This window comes from Chiloscyllium punctatum, chromosome 3 (assembly GCF_047496795.1).
Source record: "Chiloscyllium punctatum isolate Juve2018m chromosome 3, sChiPun1.3, whole genome shotgun sequence".
Lineage (NCBI taxonomy): Eukaryota > Metazoa > Chordata > Chondrichthyes > Orectolobiformes > Hemiscylliidae > Chiloscyllium > Chiloscyllium punctatum.
In genome coordinates this window covers 55,376,284-55,401,643 of record NC_092741.1, presented here as the reverse complement: position 1 = coordinate 55,401,643, position 25,360 = coordinate 55,376,284, and positions in this window count along the sequence as shown.

Sequence of the window (25,360 nt, the reverse complement as noted above, 5' to 3'; positions counted from 1 at the left end):
CAGGCCTGGAACACCAATTCTGAAAAAAAAACAGAAGGTACCACAAGAACAGCAGATCCTGACTCTAGTATTCAGCAGACCAGACCAGCCTTGGACATCTGAAGGATATCCATGTTGATTACCCAAGCCCACATTATCCAATTTTAAGATGGAGGCAGCAGAGTAGGTAGCATCTGAGTTCCTGTGCCCAGGAATTGTCTATCCCATAGGCTTTTCCTTTTTTGCTTTGTTCGTCTTCTCTCCTCGCTTTCTTTTCTTTTTAAATTTTGCTTCTACTTACTTCCTAGAAGGAGCTCAGTCACAGTGGCATGGACCAGCCTACTTGCATTCAAAAATGGAGCCATCAAATCCCTTGGAGTAGCATCTCCCACAATCAAAGGTGATGGGTCCCTGATTGAGAAACTGAACATTGGCAGGGGTGTGATACTGGGAGGCAGTCCCTGACCTTACTGTTGACCTTTTTGAGTCTTCTGTCCACAACTCCCAACAAAAGAACCTCCAACCTCCACTCCCCCACATCCTCCCCATCGTCACCACTACCAACACCTTGCTTGCCTTTGCGTTAGGCCCTCTGTGATCCTGGAATCAAAAGATCATGTGCCAGCAGCTTTGGCATCTTCTGTGGTGATGGTCAGGAGATGCCAGCTCTGACTGATGGGTAGAGCCACTGATATTGGGGTCTTAGTTTTTTCAAAAGGACTGCCAATTGTCTTACCACTGCTTGAATGACGACTGGTTCATCAGGACCTCCCAAAAAGAAGCACATAGGAACTCTTACTGGATCTCCTGGCAACTGATGAGATCCCCGATGCCTCAAAAAGATTCTGCCTTCACAATGGCAGAAGGTAAAGAGTCATCTTCCACAAGGCTCAGTGCTGAGACAATGAGAATTTACACACATGATTGCAGGGACATGTGAAAAGACAGGAGATTGGCATTAGATGACACAGCCAGCACAGGCATGGTGCACTGAATGGTTCCTCTGCACCATAATAATTCTGATTCGGCGATGTTTTGGACTTTGGGATCCAAAGCCCCTCACTGTCATAGAGTCACAGTCATAGAAATGTACAGCATGGAAACAGACCCTTCGGTCCAACCTGTCCATGCCGACCAGATATCCCAACCCAATCTAGTCCCAACTGCCAGCACCCGGCCCATATCCCTCCAAACCCTTCCTATTCATATACCCATCCAAATGCCTCTTAAATGTTGCAATTGTACCAGCCTCCACCACATCCTCTGGCAGCTCATTCCATACACGTACCACCCTCTGCGTGAAAATGTTGCCCCTTAGGTGTCTTTTATATCTTTCTCGAACTAAACCTATGCCTTCTAGTTCTGGACTCCCTGACCCCAGGGAAAAGACTTTGCCTATTTACCCTATCCATGCCCCTCATAATTTTGTAAACCCCTACAAGGTCACCCCTCAGTCTCCGACGCTCCAGGGATAACAGCCCCAGCCTGTTCAGCCTCTCCCTGTAGCTCAGATCCTCCAACCCTGGCAACATCCTTGTAGCTCTTTTCTGAACCCTTTCAAGTTTCACAACATCTTTCCGATAGGAAGGAGAACAGAATTGCACGCAATATTCCAACAGTGGCCTAACCAATGTCCTGTACAGCCGCAACATGACCTCCCTACTCCTGAACTCAAAAACTCTGACTAAGAAAAGAAAACATACCAAATGCCTTCTTCACTATCCTATCTACCTGCAACTCCACTTTCAAGGAGCTATGAACCTTCACTCCAAGGTCTCTTTGTTCAGCAACACTCCCTAGGACCTTACCATTAAGTGTATAAGTCCTGCTAAGATTTGCTTTTCCAAAATGCAGCACCTCACATTTATCTGAATTAAACTCCATCTGCCACTTCTCAGCCCATTGACCCATCTAGTCAAGATCCTGTTGTAATCTGAGGAAAACCTCTTTACTGTCCACTGCATGTCCAATTTTCATTTGGTCAAAACATTTGTATTCTCTCCCAAACAACAAATGTACTAAAATCATAGAGACTGTAGTTCACTTCCATCTCCTCAAAGGAAATTCAAAATTCAAGGACAGACAATAAATGCTGGGCTTACCAGTGGCACAAATATCAAACTAACTAACTAACTAACCAAGTAGCATGTCATGGAGAGGGATCAGCAATCCTACAACACACTGAATAAATCTAAGCTCTGCACTTCTCCCATGTCCAGTTGTGAATGGCGGTGGACAATTGAACAATTAAGCAGATGTTGGTGAGTTTTCCATCTTTGGTGAGGCTTAAGTGTTTGCAGCCATGTATAAGCCAAGAGTCAAATAGCTGAAGTATCTTGATCTACTTTTGCATCAACACAGCCTGTCTTTTCAGTGAGCTCAATATATTTCAGATGGTACTAGAAGGACATTGGAAACAACAAGGATAAAGACTCCAATGGCTTCTCAGCTATGGTACTGACTTGTGATCTAGAAATAGCTGTGCTTCTGTCCAGGTTGTCTCAGCAAAGCAACAGTGCGAGTATACTATATGACAAAGTGGAGAATTGTCCAGGTCTGTCCTATTCACAAAAAAGCGGGTCAAATCCAATCCAGCAATTATTATCAATGCTCAATCATCAGCAACATGATGAAGATATCATTGACAGTATTATAAAATGGCACTTACACAGCAAATACCTACTCATTGAGGCTTATATTCAGTTCTACCAGGACCACACAGCTCCTGACCTCATTGCAGTCTTAGTCCAAACAAAACTAAAGAGCTGAATTCCAGATGAATGAGAGGGTCTGGCCCTTGGCTACCTGAGAGAAATAGCAAGAGTTATACCAAGCACAAAGGATGATGATTGTGGTTATTGTGACCTTCAACCGGGAAATTACTATAGAGGTTCTTCAGGGCAGTGATTCCCAGCCCGACTATTCTCAGCTACGTCATCACCCAACATAAGATCAGAAGTGGACTTGTTAACTGATGACTGTGTTGTGTTTAGTGCCATTTGTAAGACCTCACATAATGAAACAATCTTTGCCTGCATGTCGTCAAAGCTTGTGTTATTAATAGCAAATAATATTTATGTTGCATGCATTTTTTGCATTATTCATTCATGGGATTTGAGCATTGCTGACTAGGCTAGAATTTATTGCCCATCCCAAATTGTTATTGAGAAGCTGATGTTGAGCCACCATCTTAAACCACTACAGTCTCTGCAATGCAGGTACGTCTACAGTGCTATAATGAAAGGACTGCCTGGACTTTGAGACAGTGACAGTGATAGTGATGAAGCAGCAATAGGATTCCAAGTCAGGATGGTATGTGTCTTACAATTACAGGTGGTGGTATTTACAGTCACCTGCAGCTCTAGACCTTTTAAGTCACAAAGGTCAAGGATTTAGAAGATTGTGTCAAAGGAGCTTCATTGAGTTACTGCAGTACTGATTGGCAATGATATGTATTGTTGTCACTGTGTATTGGTGGTGGAGGGAATGAATATTTAAGCTGGTGGATGTGGCATGAATCAAAATCTGTTTTTTCTGCATGGTGTTAAACTGCTTGAATGTTGCTTGAGCCATCTTCATCCAGGCAAGTGAAGAGTACTCCATCACACTCCTTACAATTGTCAGCCAATTGTCAGCTTTAACAAAAGAGAATAAAACCATCTGGTTAACTACTTAAGAAGTATTTAGATGGGCACTATGATGACAAGGCATATAGGGTATGGGCTGAAATGGCAACAGAGTAATTAGGTGGTTGTTTTTGACTAGCATGATTCCAAGGGCTGAAAGGTATAGACCTCCATGAATCAATGATCCCCTAATCATTGACCTTCAAATAGTTTTACCATCTTTGAATCCCCATCATCAACATCCCAGGACTAATCATCATTCAGAAACTTGTTGAGGGCTGCCATGTAAATGCCATGTTACAGGTACAGGGTACGGGCTAGAAATTCAGGAACTCACTTCTTGGCTCCCAAAGCCTGGTCACCATCTACAAGGCAGAATACTCTCCACTCTTGGGATCCTCTCCTGAATGACTGCAGCTCCAGTTACACTCATGAAGCTCGATACTTTCCAAGATGAAGCATGTACAATCTGCAATTTCCCCTCCAAGTCACCCTAACTTGCAAATTATTCCTCACCATTACTGGATCGAAATCCTGCAACTCCCACCTTAGCAACATAGTGGATAAATCTATACCACATAGACAGCAAGCAGCTCAATGTCACCTGCTCACCAGCGGTCAGTAGACAATAAATGGCTGACTTGCTAGTAGCTTCAAAATCCCATGAACAAATTTTAAAATGTTGAGTATGAACCATTGGGTAAATAGGGGGGAAAAAAATGATCATTTGGTTGGTAGCACACATGCTATATATTTGACAGTTTTGAGAATTGTGTAAAATCCATGCCTGGTGTATTTTGAACACAACTGGATGACATCCTCTAGGGATAAATGATATTAAACTTGATTCTGTGGTGCAAAAGAAATCAAAGCGATTGTGATAGCTAAGGTGATGCGTCATTCCTGTCTCAAATCCATTTGTCTTACAGCTGTTTGCTGGGATCAAAGAGACAGCATCAAAGAAAGTGAAAAAATTGAGGCAGTCAAAGGATCAGGATGGATTGAAAGAGACACAAAAATGCAACGAATAAAGAAAGATTTGCTGAGATATATAAAGCAGAGAAAAGTTCTTGCCACGGAAATGCTAACCTGCTCACACTGTCAGAGCAGTTCCTGGAAACTTCTGAGTATTTGGCAATTATATAGGAAATCAGAGAATCCTACTTCCCTTAATGTGAAAAGATTTATGTAAAGCTGGGAAGTCAACCCATCATGATCCTTAAGGTCCAGAGGATGGTCCAACAAGATAGGGTTGGAGAAAGGGTTTCTTCTGGAGAATATTTGAAACTGGGAGACTGCACTGAAGGGAAGCTGGCCAGAGGTTTAGGAACTGGTATTTGAAACTGGGAGACTGCACTGAAGGGAAGCTGGCCAGAGGTTTAGGAACTGACCACAAAATGCTCAAAACTGAAACAAGACATGAGGGGAGAAAGCAAACTCCTAGAATGTGCTGAGAGACGGCTTCACGTGCAGAATGGTCCCATTAAACACTTGCACATACAGAACCACATCTCCCATGATCTTTGACCAGGAATCAAAGGTTTGCTTTGATTTTGGGGCAAATCTCTGAGTTGCCATGAGTTATTTCCCAACAAAAGTCTGGAGCAGATCCTAGCTTCATCTCAGGTCAATGCCTTACTGAAAAAGAAGATGATGAAATTAGATCAAGGCAATTGACACAAGCAGTGGTGGGAAAACTCTATAAAACTGTCTGATTACTGTCTTAAATTGGGTGCTGGTTAAGAAATGCCTCAATTTTAAAACCGCCATGTTTGTTTTGATATCACTCCATGGTGTTGCCCCTCTCCATCGCTTTAAACTTTCCTGGACCAACAATCATCTGAAAAATCCCCATTGACAGCATTCACATAAGAACAGGAGTAAGTTGTTCAGCTCCTCAAGGCTACCTCAACATTCTACATCATGGCCGATCATCTACCTCAACGCCAAACTCTCACAATCCCCATATGTCACTGGCAACTAGAAATCTATCAATCTCTCTCTTGAACTTAATTAATATCTGAGCATCCACAGTTCTGTGCAAAGAATTTTAAAGATTTACCGTTCTCTGAGTGGAGAAGTCATAAATAGCCGACCTTTGTTTCTGTGATTGTGTCTCCTGATCCCACCAAATGGGGAAATTCCTTTCCATATCTAAATTTCTATGAGATCACTTCTTATTCTTTGAAACATCAGATAATACAGATCATGTTTCCTCAAGCTCTCATCCCACCAGCAGAGGAATTAGTCTGGTGAATCTCCTCTGCACTCCATCTTTGTCAAGTATACTGCTGAGAGCATGGAGAGCATGGAATGCGTTGCCAGCAGCAGTTGTGGAAGCAAGGTCATTGGGGACATTTAAGAGACTACTGGACATGCATATGGTCACAGAAATTTGAGGGTGCATACATGATGATCAGTGGTTGGCACAACAGCGTGGGCTGAAGGGCCTGTTCTGTGCTGTACTGTTCTATGTTCTATACCCTTCCTCAGGCAAGGGAAACAGAACTAACACAATATTCCAGGTGCGCTCTCACTAGTGTTTTATACCAGTGAAGTGAGACTTGTTTTGCTCTGGTACTCTAGTGATAGAGGCTAAGAGACTGTTTACCTTTGAATTGCTTGCTACTCTGCATGCTAGGTTTCAGTGACATATAAACCAGGACATCCAAGTCTCTTTTGGAATCATTACTTCCCAAACTCTCATCATTTAAGAAATACTCTGAGCTCATACTTATGTTGTAATTGCAATGTTGTTCCACACTCACTTAGCCTGTCTCTTTGAGGATTCTTTGCATTCTCCCCACAACTCTCATTTTCACCAGTTTTGTATCATCTGCAAACTTATGGTTATTACAATTGATCTCGTCATTCAGTTCAGGCCTCTTATATCCCTGATTTTAATTGTTCCACTATTAGCAACCATGCTTTCAGCTGCTAAGCCCATAACCTGTAGTATTGCCTCCTAAAAGGTGTTTACCTTCCTTGTTCACTTTCCTCTAATATGACACTCCTGAAAACTATTTGAACTAGTTTTGGCCATCTGCCCTCATATTTCATTATGTGGCTTAGTGTCAAATTCTGGCTAATAAACAAACTCCTGCAAAGCACCATGGATGGTTTACTGCATTGAGAGTGATAAATAAATACAATTTGCTCTTTTTTATAAGGGTCTATTTCAAATCTTTCTACATATCCTGTTTCTTTCAGAAATAAAATAAAATTTGTGACACTTGAAAAATAATTAAATTTATCCCTGATAAAAATCGCTGGCATTCAGCAGGATGAGTCACAAGCGGAAATATCGAATAGTTCAAGTCAAGAGACATCACCTTTATGAGTCTCCCATTGGAATGCTTTGTTGGCTCGCTCCCAAACACCATTCGTAATAACAGAGCTAGAGCAAGTCTTGGAATGAGTATCTTGATCAGCAACAGTAGCCAATGTGCAATGTCAAACTGAATGACAAGTTTTTAAGTTTAATTTCTTTTTTAAAAAAATGCAGTTGTCATTCCTAATGACTGGTAATACAAGACAATGCTGCAAATATATTGAATAGGAATCAATGTTATTTTGACAGAACACGATCTGGGGAACCCAGTCCTTTGATCACTGGAAAGTCAGCAGTGCTGCATGCGCTTGCTATCTAGATAAGCTTCAGGGGATCTCGCACGTCTCTACCATATTTCTAACCACAATCCATGCCATTCAGGTTCATTTACAGATCCAACCTTTGATTTTATCTGATTAGGCATGTTTTGTAAATTACTTGCCAACTTTTATTTTGAAACAGCCTTCCTCTGTCATCAGTCGTTACATTATTACTTCAGTTTTCCCTGTTGAATTTCAGAGGAAATTGCAGTTCTTTTGTAATTAAAAAAAAATGTAATTTTTAGTTACACAGAGGTCCACATAGGGACCATGCTACTGTGTATTTTTACTGTGTGTGCACCATGTGTGAATGTTACGGTCTCAATCTAATTGAACTGAGGTTTTATTCAGTAGCACAAACTGCTATTCAATTTTCTTACAGGAGTATGAACAGGATCAATTCAATGCATTTGCATTGTTTCTGCGTCAATTGTACATAAAGAGGTATCGCTATTGCCCACTGAGGACAGAATTTTGAGGCTTGAAGCAGTAACATGAAGAAACGTTTTGGGAAAGGGTTTGGAATGGAGAGAAATTAGGGTGCTCCGGTTTCCTCCCACAGTCCACAGACGTGCAGGTTAGGTGAATTGCCCATAGTGTTCAGGGATGTGTAGGTTAGGTGCATTGGTCAGGGTTAAATTTAGGATGATAGGGTAGCGGAATGGGTCTGGGCTTGTTACTCGTTGGAGGGTTGGTGTGGACTTGTTGGGCCGAAGGGCCTGTTTCCACACTGTAGGGGTTCTATTCTATTTGATTAAAAAGTTAGAGGAATCACGTGAAGTTGAACTCAGATTGGACTTTAAAAATGTGTGAAACGTAATATGCCATTATATTAAGGGAGACCATCCTGAGCAGTGTTCAGCAAACGATTAGCTTCAGTTCCTTATTACCAGACAAGTTCAAAGGAAAGGAAACCTAGTTCCTGTTCATGTTTTTGGAGAACTGATATGGATGGACAGCGAGAAATGAGATGATCAGATGCAGCTTTGTTGCACTCGTCCTAAATTAGCGAACAGTCACTGTTTAGTCTCACACATTAGCATGACTTCTTTGAGTGGGTACTGGAAGATGGTTGGAGCATAAGGCAAACATGATTCGTCACTCCAAGGACAGACTGCAAAAAGTTAACCGTGAAGAGGAAGGGGAGGCAAGGAAGAAATGGACTGTGAACCAGATTTGCAGGATAGAGACAGACTGTGATGTTTGTCTTTTTAACTTTGTCTCTTGTTTTTTTCTGACCTATGATCATACTGTGTATAGCCATAGTATAACTTTTTTCTTTGTTTCTCTGTTCAATAATTAAGGATCGTACCTAGGTATCTTTGTATCTAAAATGGAGCGAAATGACTATTTTATAATTTTTTAATTTTACTAATTTGAATTATTGGGACAATAAAGTTTATTCAATTCATGACTTGGAGGAGCTGGTGCTGGACTGGGGTGGACAAAATTAAAAATCACGCCACACCAGATTATAGTCCAACGGGTTTCTTTGGAGACCTTATTAATTTATTTTCATCAACCACCTGATGAAGAAACAGTGCCTTGAAAGCTAGTGCTTCCAAATAAACTTTTTGTCCTATAAGCTGGCGTTGGTGACTTTTAACTCATTTCAATTCAATTCAATTCAAAGATATGAAGGAAGCAGCACTGGATCAGTGGCAGGTGATCCTTCCCAGAAGAAAGATGAAACAATCCAGAGAAATAAGATGCAGAAGACATCTGGCATTTCCTTGGGAGAAGCTCAGAGTTTGTGCAGACTGTGAGGCGGTCTATCCACAGAAACAGCTGGCCATTCGTAGGATAGTATCTCATTACCGATTTATTCTTCAGCTCAGTGCTGGAGTTAAAGAAAGCTAACTTTTGGCATCCAACACTCCCAAAATTTCAGTGCCATTTCGGGATAGTTTAATCTTCTTTGAAGGCATATGAGTCCCCTGTAATTATAATAATTATTGTCATTGCTGAGTTTAAAAAAACACTTAAATTGAAATTAAAATGTTAACATAAGGAGTTTTAAATTGAAGGGAAGACAAGTTTAAAAAGTGTATCTAACAGACAAAGGAGAAGTCTAGGAACAAGATTCCTTTGTTCACTTTTTGCTCAGTGCTGCAGGTACTGGTGGTAGGTTATACTGAAAATTTGGGTTCTCTCTCTCATTCTTGGAGGCACTTTCAGGTCTTTTAGTTTGGATTGAAGGCCCAAACTCTTAGTTCCTTTAATCTCACCACTAACACTATCTTCTCATCTAGGTATTTCCAGTATTTCGTTATTGTTTTGACTTAATGAAAATATTTGGATGCTTTCATATGCCTTTGACACCTGAAATATTTCACTACATTCGTGCAAAGATACTTTGGCACATGTGTAACCACTGACATTCTGAGCTTTAGACAGTGCTGGGGCACTGGTCTGTAGAGATGGTTACCTCTGAACTGTCTCTTTTGCCTTTTTAAAATTTCCGGACCGGAATAGTCCCACACTAAGTTAGCGTGAATAAGGTAGGTGTTATGTCACTTCAGAAGAAATTGGTCCAGATTTTTATTGAAGAATGCCAGTGATGTTGTCAGTACACACCATCATGACAGGGAAATCAAATACTGCCCAGCCTCTGCATATCCTTATTAAAAGACAGAAATCTGTCAGTGATACTCTGCACTTCCAGGAGTTGCCTGAAACAGTCTTTGGTGATAGACTTTACCTTGATATCAATGCAATGCTGTACATTAATTGTACTTGACCACTTGTTCTCAATTAGAATTAGGTCTGGCACTTTCAGTACTAGGTCAGTTTTTCACAGTACAGTAGGTGACAATTATTATAAACAACCTGGACTTGAAAACCTATTTTTATAAAATTGGAGATCTTTAATGTTGTTAATACAAACAAACAAAATAAAATAACTTCATTCTTTTTTGGTTATTCTGTCTTTTGTATCTTTCAGTTTTTTAATCCCGCTGGTATTGTTCAATCCTTATTTTGCTGCTTATGCAATGGTTTACATTTTATTTATTTCCTGCTTTATACTTCCAGATTTTGACAAGTCGTATCTCAAGGAGAATTCTTTAACCTACACCAGCTTCCACAGAGACCTTTAATATTTTCCATCCAGGTTAACACAGAGACCATAAAAAGAAATAAACTCTTGTTTCTGAGGAGAAACACTTTATCCCAGAATTAATTTCTCTTGCCCAGCCTAAAATATGTCAGTACTTATGGCATGATGCTTTCAGGAAAAAGGAAACATCCTGCCCACGACTATTGCCACAGACAAATACACCTGCCAATTCCTGCTCTTCAAGTCAGGCATCTTGGGGGTATTATCATTATGCAAATACATACAACACATTCTTGATGAAGGGCTTATGCCCGAAACATTGACTCTCCTGTTCCTCGAATGCTGCCTGACTTGCTGTGATTTTCCAGCACCACACTTTTCAACTCTGATCTCCAGCATCTGCAGTCCTCACTTTCTCCCATACAAAAATTTCTGTCAACTGGCTAAGCACTCATGATTTTGGCCATTTTCAATCAGACCACTGAGAATTTATCTTGTACGATCATTATCTTCTAAATGCCTGATAGTTCACAGTCTGAGCACAAGAATGCACCATCATGTATAGGACTCATCAAGCACTAGAAATTCAATACACCCATTAGATAAACAATACTCCGAGAATATAGAAACATAGACAACGGGAAAAAGAGGAGGCCATTTGGCCTTTCGACCCTGCTCTGCCATTCAGTATGATCACAAGCATCACCCTACTCATTACCCTATTCCAACTTTCACTGCATATCTTTTGATCTTTGTACCAACGAACAAAATCTATCTCTTTCTTCAAAAGATTCAGTGTTGTGGCTTCAACCACTTTCTGTCGCAATTACTCAAAAATACATTCCAGGAGATTGTATACACCACTGAGTGGATATCTCCCATGATCAAACTCTTCTGTAAATGACCAAGTTGCCCAGCTGCAGCAGCAAGTCACCCTTTAACATAATGTTTATACATTTCTTTTCAAGGTGGTGATCAATTACCATCCTATCAAAATCAACCTTAACCTACAATTATATAAAATACCTTGAAATCTCACCTCAATAAGATTGATGTTTCTTAAACTTACTTACCTGGTCATATGTTCCAGGATCATCAAAATAACAAAACAATCAGAGTCTCTCAAATTACTGATAACTTGTAAGTCATTACAATGAATTATTACACAGAGCATATTTCATAAAGCATATGAATAGCATAGCATTTTGCATAGTGTTAGTTTCACTTCATTTTATCAGAGGTCATACTCATATCATTCAAAGCAAGCTTGTGCCATTTTCTTTCACCTTTAAGTAAACTTTACATCATTTAAATTACATAGTTTAATTTCCATTGTTGGAAACTACCCCAGAGCAGTTATTGTGACACCAAGGCCTTTGTGTTCTCTTCGCATCTTGTTAAACTTACCAAAAAAAAAGTTTCAGTAAGATTTTAACTTTTCATCAAAACAAAACACAGATTTGGAGTATGGCTGTTTGTTGTTTTCAGTTTGATTTTACAGCCTGGCCTGAAAGTGACATTTGTCATCACAGTTCAGCATTCTTATTCATCTGTTTAGAAAAGCAGCCTGCAGCTTTGACCAGATCACTTAACTTTGGGAAGCCTTAAGGTTTTGCAATGCATGCTCTTAACACTTGGTCAGGTCTGGACATTTGGCTACATCATTGGCTTTTGTACTTAAACTATCGATTCTCCTGGATGGGATTGTATTAAAATTCTCAATCTTTGGAATAAAATAATACTACTTCACAAAGAGATAAAACCGTGGATGCCTATTTATTTTTCCTTTTGCCTTCTTTACAAAAATATGTAAATAGACATCGTGGCTAACAATAAATTCCATGCATATTCCACTTGAGAAAAAGAATGTTGATAAGAACATTTGTTTAATCATTACACTCTCAGTTTGTGGTCAGTCATGTTGTATAACCTTCTTAACTGTAGGAATAGCAAAAGCAATCCTGAGGTTTTTATTTGGTTATTTGCATTATTCAGAAACATTGGTATCTGTAACACGCAAGCACAAAGGCAAATATGACTAATGACAATGATTCATTTTAAAAACTGACCAATCTTGTAGACATGCAATCACAACAAGTAATGCAGCTATCTATGATTAAAAATATAATGGCTATGTTAGTGGACTGATCTAATAAATCTTCAACTCCACTTTCCTGCTTTATCTCCAGTCCCTTACTGATTAAAAATCTATCTTGGCCTTGAATGCTCTCAATGATCCAATCTCTATCGCCTCTGAGATACAGAATTCTACAGAAACATCACCTTCTTACAAAAAAATCTCTGCATCTTTGTCTCAAAAGGACATCCTTTTGTTTTGAGATTGTGCCCTCTGGACCTAAACTCTCCTCAACGGGAAACAATGTCCCAACATCTACCCTGTCATGCTCACTAAAATTCTTATGTGCTTTCGTAAGGTTATCTCACAATCTTCCTAACTTCAGTGAGTGCAAACCCAACCTGCTCAACTTCTCCTCATAAGAAAATCCCTCTATACATGGGATCAATTGAGTGAACCTTCCCTGGACTGCCTTCAATATTATGACACGTTCCTTTAGATAAGAGAACCAAAACTCTTCACAGTATTCCAAGCTGCGGTTGAACTAGTGTCTTGTATATATTTAACACAACCTCTCTATTTATATACTTTAGTCCCAATGAAATAAAGGCACATCTCCAATCCACTTACAGGATGCATCTGTGCTGTATCTTGGGCTGTACTAGAAATGTAATGCTGCAGGAAGGACAGTACATGCCCAGAGATGGACACCAAGCTCATGGTCTGGATGGGGGCAAATGTCATGAACCACACAGGACAACTCTGGACAGACAGTGCTTATCTGGCTGCCCAATGGTCCTTTAAAAATGGTGTTGGTGTGAGGGATGCTGCTGAGTTCTGTGAAATCCTTTGAGTGATGAGTTCTTCCAGGGAGTGTGTTATGCACCAGGCCAGACCCTCTCAAAACATTTCAAGAAGGTAGCCCAGACCCTAACGTTGTTCATTGTTTTAAGCAGGTGGAAAGTGGATATTCCAGGAGAGATGCCGCTGGTCAAACCATTTCGTTTTAAACAAACAGAATTTTGTTTGCAAGATTACTGAATGAAACACCAATTAAAAAGAACAGAATACCGAATAACTTAACCTCTCTGAAGACTCAACAGATTATCCCAACCTAATGATGCTGTTCCTCGTACTTGCAACAATTCCATTAAAAACCCTTTGGCACAAAACGTAACATCAAACATAGCTTCTTGCAGGAGAGAAGTCAGAGAGAGAGAGAGTACCTGCCTGGACCAGCTTCTTTGGGTCCGGCAGCTTTTTCTACACAACTGCTAAAACCCAAACCAAACCAGAGAAACACTGAGCTGGGGGAACTGGCCACTCTCCTTTCATTGCAAAAATGTTTTTATTTTAAACTTGAAAGCCTTTTTCCTGAAGCAGTATCTGTTAGATATTATCAAATTGATCCTAAAACCCTTCAACGCGAGACTTTTTGGAGTCTGTGTCATTTACGACCTCTCTGAAAGTAAAAGCCAAGGACAACAGAACCTTGTTAAAGGAGCAGCTTCGTCACAAGTATGGTAAGGTGAGGCTGGTATCAGACATAACCAGCACCATATGCACGTGTAAAAAGTGGTTTATTTAGAGATTTTGATAGAGTGAGAATCCTTAATCAACCTTGTAATGGAAATCTCTCCAAAACGCTCAGTACAACTCAAACATAGCCGAATGGCTGAGCCATTGGGTTACTTACACAGTTTGCCTTCCCACCTATTTTTGTGTCACCTGCAAACTTGGCTGTAGTACATTTACCTTCCTCATCCAGGTCATTGATAAATATTGTAAGTAATTCTGGCCCAGTCCTCATTCCTGTGACATTCCACTAACTACAGTATGCTATTCTGAAAATGGTCCCTTTATCCCAACTCCCTGTCCTCTGCTAGTTGGTCAACCTTTTACCCAAAGATCCCACAGAATTCAGTGCTGGGTCCCCTTGCTATGTATTATGTACATTAATGATCTAGAAATGAATGTAGGAGATATGATCAGTCAATTCATAGTTGGTAGAAAATTTGATGGTGTGATAAGTAGTGAGGAAGCAAGTCTTAGACTAAGGATGTTACAAACAGGCTGATCAGATGGATTGAACAATGGGAAATAACTTAATCCTGAAAAGTGTGTGGTCATGCATTTTGGGAAGGTTAATAAGGCAAGGGAGTACACATTGAATGGTAGGATCCTAGAAAGTACAGTGGATCAGAGGGACCTTGATGTGAACATCCACAGCTCCTTGAAACCAACAGGACAAGTTAAAAAAGAAAGTGGTTAAAAGGCATATGAATCAACACATATTATTCCTCAACACCTTGAATACAAGAAACGAGAGAGTGATGGAGCTGATACAATGTTGGTTGTTGGAGTACTGTGTGCAGTTCTGGTCTCTACAGTATAAAAAGATCAGCAGTAGCACTAGGGAGGGTGCAGAAGAAATTCACCAGCTTGCTGCCTGCTCTGGAATCAATCAGCTATGAAGAGAGACTAGACAGGCTGGGAATGGTTTCCTTAGAGCATAAAAGGCTGAGCAGGGATCTGGTTAAGGTGTGCTAAGTTCTGAAGTACATTGATAGGGTGGTATATAGGACGAACCTTTTCCCCTGAACCAAAGTCGTTAACCAGCAAACACAGTTTTCAATTAAGGAACAGAACGTTTTGAGGGGATTTAAGGAAAAAAACAATTTAGCCAGAGGGTAGTGTGTATTTGAACTAAATACCTGAAATGAGAGTAGATGTAATGTTTAGGTGAACAATTCAAACATCATAGAATACAAGGTTATAGAAAATGGGATTAGAATAGGTGGATATTTGATCACCAACATGGACACGAGGGGCTGAAGGATCTCTATGACACTGTATTATGCACAAAAAAACTACGGGCTTTTTGGAAAACTTGTCGGTTTCACTAATATCTTTAAGGGAAGGGAATCTGCTACCCTTCTCCAGTTTTATCCGTAGTGACTGCAGATCCACAGACATTGCTGGGCGAATGTCAAAAATTATGTCTTCTTAAGGTTGCAAGTTTCTGCTTTGGGTCTCCACGTGACTGAATAGGTTAATTTATGACTCAAAAATCTCTGGGCAGGTTGTCCCACAACATAGTGGCAGTGAGAGTGCAAAATTTGTTTCCTTTTTGTTCCTTCCCTGCCACCACTATGCCTCGTCATTCAAGTAGTGAGGGGCTGGTGGAGGGCTTATGCCCAAAATGTTGATTCTTCTGCCTGACCTGCTGCTGTGCTTTATCAGCACCACACTCTTGACTCTGATCTCCAGCACCTGCACACCACACTTTCTCCTCATCGTTCAAATGCTTAGACTTGATGGACAGGTTGTCACCCTTATGAATGATTGGCAGCAAGTGTAATTTTTCATTCATTCTTGGGTTGTGGGTATTACTGGTTGGGCCAGCATTTATTGCCCATTGCGAGATGCCCTTGAAAAGGTAGTGGCGAGCTAATTTCTTGAACCGCTGCAGTCCATGTGCTGTAGTTATCCCACAATGCTGCTGGGAGGGAGTTTCAGGATTATGACTCATTGAGAATCAAGGAACAGTGATATATTTTCAAGTCAGGATGGTGAGTGGCTTGGAGGTGAACTTGGAGGTAGTGGTGTTCCCATGTTCCCATGCCCCTTATCTTCTGGATAGTAGTTCTTGATTGGTAGTACAGCATAAACGAGAATGTATTTGTTAATTATCTTGATGTAAATGATGGATGTAACTGACATCAACAGTCACTTGTTACCAAGAGCTGGAGAAGGGAGGAATGGAAGAATTGTATTAGACAGCTGTACTAAAAAGGTCCCATGATAAAAATGTCTATGTCTGTTGCACCATACTGCAGAAATAATACTTTACGATCTAACCTCGCAACCTTTTGTGAATTTTGACCATCTCTCTTAGATTTGATTTTGTACACATTTATACAAGCCTCAAAATGTATTTGCTAAATTAGTTTCAATTTGGACCAGAATCGTATAGATTTACATAACAAATCTTCATCCAATGGCAATGACCATTGTTCTAACTAATATTACAGAAACCCAAGTCAGATCAGACTTCTTTAATATAATACAATTACATCTGTATAGTGCCTTCCATGTCCTCAGAATATCCCAAAATGCTACAGTGTCAAAAAAGTACAATAATGACTCTTTCAAATGCAAGGATGGAAATGCAGCAGTTAGTTTGCATAGAACATTGAAACAAATGATCAAGGAACTTTCTTTATCTTGATCATTGGATAAATATTGATCATTGGGATATTATATCTTGATCATTGGGATATTATAATGAAGGAAATGCAGCAGGTAGTTTGCTCAGAACATTTAAACAAATGATCAAGGAATATAACTTTTTTTTATCTTGATCGTTGGATAAATGTTGGCTGGGACATCTGGATAACACCTTTACTCTTCACCGGATTAAGTTATGAGATCTAATGTCCAGCAGAGAGGGCTAATAGAGTCTCAGTTTAACAAGTAGTCTGAAAGGCAGTATCTCCAACCATCCAGCACTCTTTCTGTACTACGTTGGAGTTCTAGCCTACATTATGTATTCAAGACAATGCAGTGTAGAACTCCAGCAATTAGACTCAGAAGTAAATGCACTACTGCAGAACAAGGCTGAACCACAGATGTTATCAATTTATATTAGATTTGTATCCACATATTTTTGAAAGGTGAAAAGTAAGCATTTAAATTAAACTTCTCACCCAACCTCTTTGTTGTTTGTGAAACAATCATAAATTGACGCAACACTGCAACAGTATATGTCTGTTGAGATCTGGTTGAATCTTCGTGTGTGTCCCTAAAGGGATCAGCGATTATCACCGAGAACTACTCAAGTGGCAAGTATGTTATATGTGCTGAATAATGATGGTCTGTCTTAAATAAGAACTGTACAGTCATACAATCTTGTGTAGGTGCTATTCACAAACCCTTTCTTAATCTACAAAGTGGTGGACTTAAGAGTACTGTATTTCAATTTAATTATAAATATTGGGTCTCTTCTAGAGAAAAAAACTTTAATCTCTTCTGAGATTATTTTCAGAAAAATACAGGTATCAGTTCCAAAGTATTCAATATAAACCCCTACAATATGTTCCAGAATAGCTAAGCCTGAATGACTTGTGGTGACTAACTGCCTTTAAGTGTACTTTCCCAGGCTCACTGAAAATATCGCTCTGTTTTTATTATTCCTTGAATTTGAGAGGACAAGAGTAATTACCGTCACCTTCAGATTTATTGACCACACGTTGTTGATTGCTGCTCCTTTCGTGACTTCATTTTAAATACTAATTTAAACAACAGCACTTTGCAAAAGGGAGTTTAAAACAAAAAGTGACTCATTTTATCGGCTGAGAGAATTCCTGGTCAGACTTTTCTCAGCTCCCTGGAGACAGGCTAGGAAGATAAAAGTACAGGCAATATTAAAAGAAGTAACTGCAGAGATAGCGGTTATATGTGTAGTAATCTTCCAGGAATCCTTAGAATCTGGAAAAGTCCTACAGAGGACTGGAAACCTGCCAATGTAGCACCTCTATTTAAAAAAGAATGAAGATAGAAGTTAAGTAACTATAGGCGATCTGATATTGTGGAGTCATAGAGATGTATAGCACGGATACAAACCCTTCGGTCCAACCCATCCATGCCATCCCACCCCAATCTAGTCCCACTTGCCAGCACTTGGCCCATACCCCTCCAAACGCTTCCTATTCATATACCTATCCAGATGCCTTTTAAATGTTGTGATTGTACCAGCCTCCACCACTTCCTCTGGCAGCTCATTCCATACATGTACCACCCTCTGCTTGAAAAGGTTGCCCCTTAGATCTCTTTTATATCTTTCCCCTCTCACCCTAAACTTATGCCCTCTAGTTCTGGACTGGCCCACCCCAGGGAAAAGACTTTGCCTATTTACCCTATTCATGCCCCTCGTGATTTTATAAACCTCTGATGTCACCCCTCAGCCTCTGACGCTCCAGGGAAACCTGCTCCAGCCTATTCAACCTCTCCCTTTAGCTCAAATCCTCCAACCCTGGCAACATCCTTGTAAATCTTTTCTGAATTCTTTCAAGTTTCACAACATCCTTTCAACAGGACGGAGACCAGAATTGCATGTAATATTCCAAAAGTGGCCTAACCAATGTCCTGGTGAATCATGTCCTAGTGCTTTACCTTCAAACAAATTGTGAAGAGGGAGGGTTCATGTGAGGAGAGATTTCAAAATTTTAAGTCAAAGAAAAATGAATAATGCAGGGAATGGGTAAAGAGAACTAAAGGTGCGGCAAAATTGACTATTCTGAGGGGGTATGAGTAGATGCTGAGAGCTTGTAGGGACAAATAGAGCTAGGGAATTTTATACAACCATGAGAGGTCGACCATTCTGGTTGGAGGTGAGAAGGAATTTCTTCTCACAGAGGATCTTGTGTCTTTGGACCATTAATCCACAGAGAGCAGTGAATGCTAAGCCATTGAATATGTACAAAGTTGAGTTTGATAAATGTTTGATGAACAAGGGAATTGGGTCTTATTCAAAGATAGACATGGAAGTGGAGTTAAAACCACAATCAGATCAGCCAGGTGGAGCAGACTCTATGGGTCGAATGGCTTACCCTGGTCTCTATTTCTTATGCTGAAAGTGTATTGCTGGAAAAGCGCAGCAGGTCAGGCAGCATCCAAGGAGCAGGAGAATTGACGTTTCAGGCTTGAGCCCTTCTTCAGGAATGAGGAAAGTGTGTCCAGCAGGCTAAGATAAAAGGTAGGGAGAAGGGACTTGGGGGAGGGGCGTTGGAAATGCGATAGGTGGAAGGAGGTCAAGGTGAGGGTGATAGGCCGGAGTAGGGGTGGTGGCACTCTGGCCTATCACCCTCACCTTAACCTCCCTCCACCTATCGCATTTCCAACGCCCCTCCCCCAAGTCCCTTCTCCCTACCTTTTATCTTAGCCTGCTGGACACACTTTCCTCATTCCTAAAGAAGGGCTCAAGCCTGAAACGTCAATTCTCCTGTTCCTTAGATGCTGCCTGACCTGCTGCGCTTTTCCAGCAACACATTTTTAGCTCTGATTCTCCAGCATCTGCAGTCCTCACTTTCTCCTCTATTTCTTATGGTCTTATGAAAAAGTATTTTCATTTCTTCTATTCACTTGTGAATCAAATGTAATTTCAATCAGGTGTAATCCCTAATATATGCTTAGCCAATGTTAGTCAGCAGTTTGATCAGAGAGGATGTGTGGGTAAATAATTCAGGTACAGATTAACTGTGATCTAATGGAGTGATGAAACACAATCATGAAGAGCTGAGTCAACTATTCCTGTTCCTATGAATTATTTAATAACCACAGCGTGGTTCTAAGCCCATAACATTAAAACATGACTCGAATAAAGTACAATATAATTTACAGAAGATGACAGAGCACAGAATGGAAGTAAAGATTGGGAGAATCAGAGAAAAACTTTGTTGAAAACATGGGTAGAATTTCACTGAGGTGTCTGGGAACCTGCCTGCTGGCTGCAGAGAAAGACAAAAGACTCACCCCCCTGTTTATGAGGAAGATGTGCCAGACCTCATGCCAAACAGAGCTGAAAATCTGTTGCTGGAAAAGCGCCGCAGGTCAGGCAGCATCCAAGGAGCAGGAGAATCGACGTTTCGGGCATGAGCCCTTCTTCAGGAATGAGGAAAGTGTGTCCAGCAGGCTAAGATAAAAGGTAGGGAGGAGGGACTTGGGGGAGGGGCGTTGGAAATGCGATAGGTGGAAGGAGGTCAAGGTGAGGGTGATAGGCCGGAGTGAGAGTGGGGGCGGAGAAGTCAGGAAGAAGATTGCAGGTTAGGAAGGCGGTGCTGAGTTCGAGGGATTTGACTGAGACAAGGTGGGGGGAGGGGAAATGAGGAAACTGGAGAAATCTGAGTTCATCCATTGTGGTTGGAGGGTTCCCAGGCAGAAAATGAGGCGCTCTTCCTCCAACCGTCGTGTTGCTATGGTCTGGTGATGGAGGAGTCCAAGGATCTGCATGTCCTTGGTGGAGTAGGAGGGGCAGTTGAAGTGTTGAGCCGTGGGGTGCTGGGTTGGTTGGTCCAGGTGTCCCAGAGGTGTTCTCTGAAACGTTCCGCAAGTAGGCGGCCTGTCTCCCCAATATAGAGGAGGCCACATCAGGTGCAGCGGATGCAATAAATGACGTGTCTGGAGGTGCAGGTGAATTTGTGGCGGATATGGAAGGATCCCTTGGGGCCTTGGAGGGAAGTAAGGGGGGAGGTGTGGGCGCAAGTTTTGCATTCTTGCGGTTGCAGGGGAAGGTGCCGGGAGTGGAGGTTGGGTTGGTGGGGGGTGTGGACCTGACGAGGGAGTCACAGAGGGAGTGGTCTTTTCAGAATGCTGATAGGGGAGGGGAGGGAAATATATCCCTGGTGGTGGGGTCCGTTTGGAGGTGGCGGAAATAACGACGGATGATACGCTGGACATGGAGGTTAGTGGGGTGGTAGGTGAGGACCAGTGGGGTTCTGTCCTGGTGGCGATTGGAGGGGCAGAGCTCAAGGGCGGAGGAGCGGGAAGTGGAGGAGATGGGGTGGAGGGCCCTCCAAGGCCCCGAGAGATCCTTCCATATCTGCCCCAAATTCACCTGCACCTCCAGACACATCATTTATTGCATCCGTTGCACACGACGTGGCCTCCTCTATATTGGGGAGACAGGCCGCCTACTTTCGGAGCGTTTCAGAGAACACCTCTGGGACACCCGGACCAACCAACCCAACCACCTCGTGGCTCAACACTTCAACTCCCCCTCCCACTCCACCAAGGACATGTAGGTCCTTGGACTCCTCCATCACCAGACCATGGCAACACGACGGTTGGAGGAAGAACGCCGCATCTTCCGCCTAGGAACCCTCCAACCACAAGGGATGAACTCAGATTTCTCCAGTTTCCTCATTTCCCCTCCCCTACCTCGTCTCAGTCAAATCCCTCAAACTCAGCACCACCTTTCTAACCTGCAATCTTCTTCCTGACCTCTTCGCCCCCACCCCACTCCAGCCTATCACCCTCACCTTGACCTCCTTCCATCTATCGCATTTCCAATGCCCCTCCCCCAAGTCCCTCCTCTCTACCTTTTATCTTAGCCTGCTGGGCACACTCTCCTCATTCCTAAAGAAGGGCTCAAGTCGATTTCTCCTGCTCCTTGGATGCTGCCTGACCTGCTGCGCTTTTCCAGCAACAAACTTTCAGCTCTGATCTCCAGCATCTGCAGTCCTCACTTTCTCCTCATGCCAAACAGGCAGTGGCAAGGTCACCAAGGGGACTTCACTTTGAATCAAGAGCTGGACACTCTGCCCAGGAAGAGCTGCAATCTCAAAGTACCAGAATGGCAGAGGAACAAAGGAAAGTGATGTGGGAAATGGTGGAGGGAGTGAGAACAGTATGTTCTCAGTTTGGGAGGTCATGGGTAGAGGCAGACAGAGAGGGTCAGAGCAAGGGCAGGGTTGTGCCTCCCAGCAGGCATATCCATACCCAAAGTCCGGTCCCACAATCAAGCACTGAGTGTCTTTGCTTGAGGCAAGGTCCTCAATGGCTGTGATGTGACAAGCCACCCACAGGGTACCACCATTGTGAACGCTGTATGGTGAAATGCGTTTTTGTGGTATAATCAGATCCAGATGCAGCATTCTGAGGTCCTGAACTTATCCTTAATTGGTCATTTAAGAGCCTCACTCGTCTGCAGGGCAGAAAGCTAAAGCATGAATCTTCCTACCCAGAATGAGCAGGAGATAGCAGACTTAGGGTACACAGACATAAGTTAGCACCTTCCTGCTTCCAAACTTGGGCACCTCCTGCAACAGATGATTCTGCCCCATAACTGGTCTATGGAACAATTAAGATCTTTGAAAGGCAGAGATAGAGAAAAAGCCAGTGGGATTAGGAAGTATGATCCAGAGGATGAGAACAAGGCTGGTCCAGAGCTCAAATTTCATTCCATTTCAGGTATCAGGTGCAAATGTTGCATTACTTACACCTTAACTTTGAGAAGGACCTTGCAATACTTCGTTTAAACATCCCAATTTGCACCTTCCAGTCAAGCTTTATTGGTTTTGGTCATAATTATATCACACACCTGGCAATTAATGGAATTAATAGGTAATTTAACATTTTTAAAAATTTTTAAAAATAATTGATTTCTCAAATTGAACATAGTGCAGCCCAAAAGATTGCACTAAATAAGCTGTATGTCCCATCTTATTAACTTTTCCACTTCGGCATATCTGAACCAACACGATTACTATTGCAGAGTGTTGGAAAGTACTAAAAATCTTAAAGATCTCTATTAGGCTTCCCCTCATTTCTAGACATTTCTTATATTAAATTAAATTTCATGGCATAGTCTGGACCGAGTGTGTTGCATCATGTTGGTGTGCTGTGCTCTGCACAATTGGTGCAGGCAAAGAGACAATGGGATAATTGCTGAGGAACTGAAGGAGCGGGAGCTGTCTTGCGAGGAGGATGAGGATGAGGACATTGGGAGGAGGAAGCTATTGTTGACCATGATGTTGTCCAGGTTGTTGTTCCTTAAGGGCTAGAAGTTAGATAGAAGCTCATTGACACTCACTTCCAATTGAACAGAGCTGGGTACACCCAGATAATCATCGATTGTAAATTAATCTTTGATCATGATGCTGAAATATGCATTGCATTGTTGGAGCAAACTTCAGCCTCTATGGGTTTTGTTTGTGTTCCCTTTTGTTTTCGGTTAATGGAAGTTCAAATTTGTATGTGTCCAATTGCTTACCTGTATGTGATGTTCCCCAAGTGGACAATGACTTGATGTGGTCAATAACGGGCATTGGGGACTGGGTAGCGCTGGCTTAGAGGGCATTCAGACAGGATGTAGGTATGAGCAACTGAAGTGTGTCGCCTGGTGGTTAAACAATGACGTGGGTGCAAGACTGAGTTTATATGTTTAAAGGAGTGTCAGCCATGATGGTTATTGTATCAGTAAGGAGCATTGCCAATGGTTGTCGGCATAGGTAATTACCTATGAACAGAGACGAGATGCAGTACAGAGTGTAGGAGGAAACCCATGCGGCATATTTCTGACTGGTAAATTCTACACAATTAAGAAAATAAAAACTTGTGCAAAATATCAAAGAAATTCACAATCAAAATATTAAACCAATTAATTTTAAGATAGGTGTAGTTTGTCATATCATTTGCATGTATATTAAGCAGATACTGCTTCAAAGCTTTTTCAGGCTAATTACTCAGTACCCTGACATAGTAAGGGACTTATCGTGGCTTGCGGGTGGGCAATAATGATACCTTGCACAGAGATAGGGAAACAGCGATGATTTTCACTGCAGGCCTTTGGCATGCTTCGTAATTACTCAGCTGAAGCCTATGGTGAAGCTTAAATAAAAAGTGCTTGTTCTCTCCAGTGAGAAGATATTTCAAGCATTAATTGCCCTGTGGCATGCAGAAGCTGCAGCTACTGCAAATGTATGGTATAACAAACAAAGTCTAAGATGCAAGACTTTGTCTCTGTTTATGCTTGAGCCGTACTTTCAGGTTTAATACAAATTTCGTGACTGAATAGCTCCAAATGCTGAAACTGTGCTTTGCCCTTTTGCTTTAATATCTGACTTTGAGACAATGGTGGGCAAATCGAACCACCGGAAACCAAACCATTCTGCCCGACTAATGTAATGAGGAGGGGTCAGCAGGTAGATGCTGCCTGATTTCATGAGAACCATTGGGGGTTACCTGCTTCATATCAGTCAGCATGGACTTTGGTGGGATATGTAATCTGCCACCCTTTTATGATTCTAAGGCTAATGGCATACATGCAGTGTGCACATGCCCATGGGACTTCACCATGTTGGCCGGTGAAAGCAGCAGGGTCTACATGAGGAAACCCAAGTCCTACTGAGGTAAGAAAGCCCACAACAACTTTCAGCAATGAGAGCTGATTGACTTCCAGAGTTAGGGGCTCAGAGGAGGAAGACCTGCCCATCTGGAGGTGCCATTCTGGCAGAGACTGGCAGATGTAGAACGTGGCAACTCCATGGCTGGGGCTGTATCTGCTACCTGTTTTTTCTGAGCAACCCGCACTGCTGCTCATTATGTTGTATGAGCCCAGCAGACCACTGCTGACTAGAAGGCAGGTTTGCATCCACCATCTTCTTTCAGGGGTAGAATCTGCATGGCCTGCTTGCTCCAGTTTTGTAGAAAAAGCACTTTGTTGTCTAATGAGAAGGGGCATTTGCATTAAACAAGAGTTAAAGGGAACCTGAGGGACAACTTTTTCACTCAAAGTGTGGTATGTGAATGGAATGAGCTGCCAGAGGAAGTTGTACAATTACAACATTTAAAAGACATCTGGATGAGTGTATGAATAGGGAAGGGTTTAGAGGGATGTAGGCCAAATGTTAGCAAATGGGACTAGATTTATTTAGGGTATCTGGTCAGCATGGACGAGTTGGACAGAAGGGTTTGTTTCTGTGCTGTGCATCTCTATGACTGTATGTGACAGCCCTTGTGCTGGAGAGCTACTTGTAGCGTCCCTTTAATCTCAAGGTGCTCTACCTCTGAGAGTAAGTAGTTGGACTGCTTTCAGCTGTGACTGGGGCTTCTTCAACTATGGTATGCTTTCTGAAATATAATGACACTTACCCCTATATCAAGCTTAACATTATTGAGATGCCCACTGACATACATTTCTTCTTGCAAAAACACCAGGTCTAAATTATTTATTTCCTTAAGGAAGCCTGTTGGCTTTTCTTTTTGTACAGTGGGCTTTGCACATTATGAATTTCTTTTTGTGAATAGCTGTTTGACTTCTTGCGGTTCTGTCACTGTGCCGTACATTAGCACAGTTTCTGAAACCATTGTTTTATACATGAAGTATTAACTTTTTAATAGCTGAGCAATCTTTGTGTCCGTGATCCTGGGGATTTCCTTGCTCCAAAGCACTGGTATTGACTATTAGTA